Source organism: Coptis chinensis, chromosome 6 (assembly GCF_015680905.1).
Source record: "Coptis chinensis isolate HL-2020 chromosome 6, ASM1568090v1, whole genome shotgun sequence".
In the NCBI taxonomy this organism is placed as follows: domain Eukaryota; kingdom Viridiplantae; phylum Streptophyta; class Magnoliopsida; order Ranunculales; family Ranunculaceae; genus Coptis; species Coptis chinensis.
In genome coordinates this window covers 41,878,255-41,884,525 of record NC_141461.1, presented here as the reverse complement: position 1 = coordinate 41,884,525, position 6,271 = coordinate 41,878,255, and the positions used below count along the sequence as shown (strand labels likewise).

The 6,271-nt window shown below is 37.7% G+C and overlaps 1 long non-coding RNA gene across 1 annotated transcript; it reads left to right on the top strand.

Moving 5' to 3' along the window:
• The first annotated feature begins 417 nt into the window (after positions 1–417).
• On the top strand, positions 418–3,548 carry LOC147493018 (uncharacterized). Its single transcript, XR_015198558.1, has 3 exons — positions 418–1,568; positions 2,410–2,471; positions 3,233–3,548. It is a non-coding gene; the product is annotated as an uncharacterized LOC147493018 (long non-coding RNA).
• The last annotated feature ends 2,723 nt before the right edge of the window (positions 3,549–6,271 follow it).

Genomic DNA, 6,271 nt, shown 5'->3' with positions numbered 1-6,271 from the left:
TGATCTACTTTATATCTTTTGTGTGGAGGTTGTTTTTCTCATTGTCTGTCATGTTGAACACGTCATCAATGACAAGTCTGGCATTGTTGAGGGTCTTGTGACCACTGTTCACTCCTAGTTAGGTTTTTTTTTTTTTTTTTTTTTTTTTTTTTTTGATTTTTCTTATATTGAGGGAAAAATCATTAAATTATTTTTTTAATTAATTTCTTCTATTGTGCAGCCACGCAGAAGACTGTGGATGGCCATCAATCAAAGGTTGGAGAGGTGGAAGGGCTGCATCATTCCCAGCAGTACTGGTGTTGATAAGGTACTAGCATAACCTTTTTTTTTCCCTTTGGTCTTACCCCATTATAAAGTTGAAAGATTTTGAGGTATTGCGCTAGTACATATTTAGCCTTTTGTCACTGTTTTAGAAGTTCTTTTGTCTCGGGCAATTTGATAACCGTAACAAATGAAATTTTCATTTTTCGCTCACGCACCAAATCTTACCCGGGCCCATAATTGCCACTGCTTTGCTCAAAATAGTGATCAGTTAAGCGCCATACTAAGACCTATGGTACCATAATAAGCATTTCCAGATCGGGATTTCGAGATTCGAATTGAGTGAGGGCAGCGGTTCCTCCATAATAGCTATGAAAAAGGGAAGCGGAATTTCACCACGAAAGGTAAGGAAGAACTGTGGTTCAACTCCACAGCGTGGTTAGAGCAGCACCACAAGCCAATCAACCAACAAATAGATACGTTTCGCAGCAGAAGGAATCCAGCTTTTGTTATCAGGAGTGCAAGTTCCCAACATCGCTCCGGTTGGAATTAGGGAAACTAAGTTCGTTTCGGTATGAGAAAATAACCAATCCTGAATAAGGGATAAGTCAGGCGTGTACAGACTATGGCATCATTAAGCTCTTTTCTTTTCAGTGTGAAATGTGTTGTTTCAAAGTAGCTAAGGGTCGGAGAGCTGATCTTTGGTCATATAGCCGTGTGAGAAGTCTGGTACTCTATTAAGAAGGATCGCCTGTCATATGCGCTGCCCATATCCTGAGCCTGCTTAGAGGGGACTAAATAACGGAGTTCTTGTTTGACAAGCAGACCTAGTTTCCACCAAGCCAGATGTACCCGATTCAGTGATGACACTTACGTTACTATCCCATTTTGTTGGCTTAGGGCCTGATGCTTAGTTTGCTTCTAACTTAGTACTGATCTATTGTTATTGTCCGATTTGCTTTCTTAGTGCTGACACCTTCGTATGCCGATCTTACAATGAAGCGACAGAAGAAGCTATTTGACAGTAATCTATCAGGAACTTCAGAAAAACACTGGAAAGTAAGGAGGATTTCATATTTTTCTAGTCTCTGACCGAACTCCCTACTCTTTTAGGTTGTATCTTGGAAGCGTCGATGTTAATGATTAACCGTAACAGTGGTACTATTGTTAGCCGCTGTTATAAGCCCATGTATTGTAGATGATCAGTTTCTTAAGTCGGCCCCACTATCTCAAAGCATAACTCTCACCGTCTCACGGCTCTCACCAATGAACCAAGGCTGAGAATGCCGATTCATCGCCATTTTGAGGTATCCCTCTCTCTCTCTTCGCGCAACTTCATTCAATTCTAATTCTGTCTCTTTCTCGCTTGTTCTATCCATGTCTTGATTCTTCAATTCCTCTTTTCGTTTTTTTTTTCCATTATCATCATATTGTTTAATTTAGATATCGATTAAGCCTTAGAGAACCTGATCTATCTGATTCGTTGTTGATTTGAATGGGTAGTACGAATTTCAGTTCATTTAATATTCTTCGGCTTATTTCGTTAACGAAATCAGATCCGTTTTTTATAATCTGGTCATATTCCGTTTTGAATCTTCTCTTCATTCGTTTGTTAATCTGTGTGACTTTGCAACTTTATATTTTTTGGTATTTCTTCATCAGAAGCTAAATTTTGTTAGTTTTCAGTTTTTGTGAGAGTTCATAAAGCAACTTGATGTCTTGATTTCTAGTGAATTATTTGTTAAATTAGAGTTTGCTATTTTGACCATAATAAGTAATAGGTTTATAAAAACCAATTGGCTATTTTAGTGAGCTTTCTCATGGGTTTTTTCTTCCCTTGCCTTCATTCCACTTTGGTTTCGTCATAACAGTAATCGTTGTTACCTTTGTACAAAGATCCTTATGAGCATTCATGTATACAAAAATTGACGTTGCAAAAGAAGCCGAATGATCGCTTCACTTTCTGGTTCCATTTCGTTTGTCTAATTCATATATGATATGGCTCAAAATGCAAAGGAATGCTGATTGTGTTTGTAGTGTATTAGATGTAAAGTTGTAGTATAACGTTGGTTTAATTTGCGACTTTGTTCAGTATGAGCATTTTCAGTACCTCATTTCCATACCAAAGTGATCGATTCTATTTTTCAGGTTTGGGAACAAGGTATTTGGTAGGAAGAAGAAGGGCATGTGCTTGCGGTTACTTGATGAAAGTATATTTTATTTATCCTTTTCTTAGTCCATTGAAATTACTCATTGTTTAGTTGATCTATAGTTTGAAGTTAATCTTGTTCCTTCAATTGATGCTAATATTTCGTCAAAAAGAATTTTTTTTGTCAAGCAGTTTGTCATTTTTCTTTCAAATGGTAGGCTCACGAATATATATGCTTATGAAAGCTTTACAGTGCATTAAAATGGTATGATAGTTTGTGGTTTTATTTTCTTCTTTTGCTTGAACTAATTTTTTTAGATTTACAGTCTCTAGTATTATGTTGATCAGATGAATGCTAAATGATCTTCTCCTATTTTGGATCTTCACTTTGTGAATTCCAAAACCATTTGGTTTTAGATTTTACGCTGTAGTGTATTAACTATTCTTATTTTAATTTGGTGGTAATATATACTTATTTTAGTTGTATGGCTACTAGGATAGGGTTCACCAAAGCTCCCTTAAGTTAGATAGCCTTAAAATTTGTATGATCTTATGTCTACAACTACAAGTCCTTTTTCTAAATTCATCTGAATTAGAATAGTTAGCAAAATTTAGTTTTTCGGTTTGATCATTTCCTTTATATAAACATAAAACTAACAATATTATAGGGAAACCGAGTTGCTTAAAATGGGTAAAATAACAGAGTAAAGTATTCGTGAAGAATGACTTTTTAAACTAACCATTTACTATTCGAAGTTACCATTGCGCGTAGCGTAGATGTTTGTCTTCGAAGTTCTAATGTTTGTTTTTATATGGCTGTAGATATATTTATAAAGCCTACTCTCTAAGGCAGGATACATGATGAGGTACAGAGAAGCAAACCAAAATATATAGACTTTGATCAGAAGTAGTTGATGCATTGTGTATATATGGTTGGGAACATAGTCCAACGAGTTTAGGTGCTGTTTATGGTAATGTTTTTATATTTTTTGGGAGTCATTCTTAATAGTATATTTCCAATTTCTTATATTTGTTATTTATGCAAGTTTGGTTTGCTAATTGGTTCTATGATGTTCAATGTTTCTGTACAATACATATTGAGTACGAAACCATGTTTAATTGTGGAGAATTATTGTTATTGTGGGTTTGCTTAGATTGTTAGAATTTTGTATGAACAGCGGGGGTGATAAAAAAGCGTGGGGCCAATTTTTTTTTAAATAATTTAAAACATTCACCACGGCCTTAAACTGTGGCCAAACAATACATTCAATTAGCAAAAATATAAATACCCACGGTTCACTTAAGGATTAGCCACGGACATCAATTGTGGCAAAAAGATTATTTACCACGGCCCTTGGGACAGTTCAAAACCGTGGGAAAAAAGCAAGCTTTGGCCACAGCCATTGGCCGTCGCAAAAGGTTAGCCACAGGCGCATTGGCTCTGATGCGTTACAAACGCTTTGACCGTGGGAAAAGGCCTTTAGCCACGGTTAATGGCCGTGGCGAATACTCAGTATTCTTGTAGTGATTATATGCTTGTTGATCTCCCCGTGTTTAAGATATCGAATGCCCGTTGATTAAGTTAAGTTACTGACAACTACATTAACCAACTTCTTATGTCCTTGAGTAGTACCACTCAATCTCATTGTCATGTCGGATTAAATTCACCTGCAGGGTTTACATGACAATCCTTATGAGCTCCTCAAGGGGACATCATCAACCCGACTTCCTACGGGTCACGAATTCTTTCTATAATCAACAGCACACCTTACATACAATGTCATTACCTAATCCACCGAGTTTGTTGATTCACAAATGAATCTCACTCATTGATGATTTAAAGCAATGTACAATGCACGTAAGTGCCCGTTATTATATCTGAATTAAGAGGACAAACATCCATAATAACAGTGGTGTTTGTTCTCTTATATAGTTAGTATAAAGAGAAATAACCTCACTTGGTCCTGTTCAATACACACAAAGTGTACTAGTGTAATCTTGTAGTCAAGATAGACTAATACCAAATTATACTACAACCGTACCAATAGTTTGTCCAAATCCATTTAGGTTGTGAACGTTTACTTATACTTTATAAGGTACTGATCATATGATCTTCTGTGTGTCACCACACACCATATCATCTACAACATAAAGTATTAGATGCATGCATATAACTAATAACATATATAAGATGCATAACATTTGCCCATATGATTCTCATTCAAAAATAAAGAATTAGAGTTAAACCAAAAATAATGCTTTTAGTATATAACCCTATCACCACCAACTCCAAGCAACCACCAGCGGCACCTCGACCACATTGGAAACCCCATCCTTTTATCTGGGTCAGCTTCATAGTTGCTCATTCTTCCACCATGTTGGATCTCCCAAGGTGACTACTCATGAGTTATCAGGTCGTACAACATAAAACTCCACAACAACAAAGTCAGATTAGCAATTCCAAACTGGAATGCCCCACCAAAGGCCCAACTAGTGAGCAGTGGCCTGACCAAGAACCCCAAACTAGCAAACCGGAAAGGGGGTAGAAAATAGGAGAGAGCCATGGCTTTGAACAAACAAATCATAGAGCCAAACCAGAAATCTGAACATAAAGGGCTGAACCCATGGCTTTGACGTCGATAGAGAGATGTTAGACCAAGTAAAGCCACTAACACAACCAGCTGCATACCAAAAACCAACTAAACCCAACTTATTTAAGGTCTTGAGATAGTGTAAGATCTGCAAAATGTGGGAAGGTGGCTGCACCAAAGGAGACAACCCCAAAACCCACCACCAGATCCAACGAAGATGGAGACCAACATCGATCGATATAAACACTCCTACATACCAATAGAAAGGAGGAAGCTTTTTTTTTTTTTTTTTTTTCTTTTTTCTTCTTCTTCATCACTTCCAATTAGTAGATCTACTGGAATCAAAGAGTTTTGGGTTGTGGAGGCTGGGAATGGTAAGGTTTAGATTGTGGAAAACTAATTAATATGGGTAGCTCTAGGTGGAGAGGAGAGTTTAAAGGAGAAGGGGGAAGGGGGAAGAGGGAAAGGGGAAGGAAGAAGGGGGAAGGAGGAAGAGGAAGTGCAAAGGTCTGCTATTCCCCACAGGAAGGGTATCTCTACTCCCTCAAGCTTGAGGGAGATCGAGAGTTGTAGATGTTGGTTATTTTGGGACTACGACCTGATGATTTGTTGGATAGGAAATGGCTGCACTCTTCTTGGAATAAGAGTTGCCTACGTATCAAATTTCTCCCGGTCAACTTGAATCAAGCCTTACGTAGTTCATCTCTCTCTATTTATAGATGTGTGTCTGAACCGTTATGGATTGTAGATTCACCTTGTATGTTATCTTGATGATTTGCCATTACTCTGATGTTACAAAGTAAATGACTCCTTGATTGTTGCGTTGACTGAGCTCCAGGATTGTGCTAGTTGATATCTTTCTATGTATGGCTGTAACTGTTGCTAGTGACGACACGGTGTTGGGTCATTGGTACGTTATGATGTTGTGGGACGAGCTGAGGTTAGACACGTGCTTTGTATTGTAGAACGGAGGGTACTTACACAACCCCCTTTTTTATCCGTTCTGTGGACAGCGGTTACATGGGATAAGAACGGTTTAAAAAGTAAAGGTTGAAGGCACGTGTCTGACATCTATTTTGTTTTGAATTTAGGTTTTGGGGAATGTGCGGAAACTGTTGGGCTAGATTCATGGACCCGTAGTTACGACGATTTGTGGGCGAGTAATGATTTAAGTTTTGGGAACACAAAACATTTTGATTGTCTTGAGGTGTTTGGGCAGTTGAGGGGTTTTTGACTTGTAGAAGTTTTTTTGTTTGTTTTCACTTTTCAA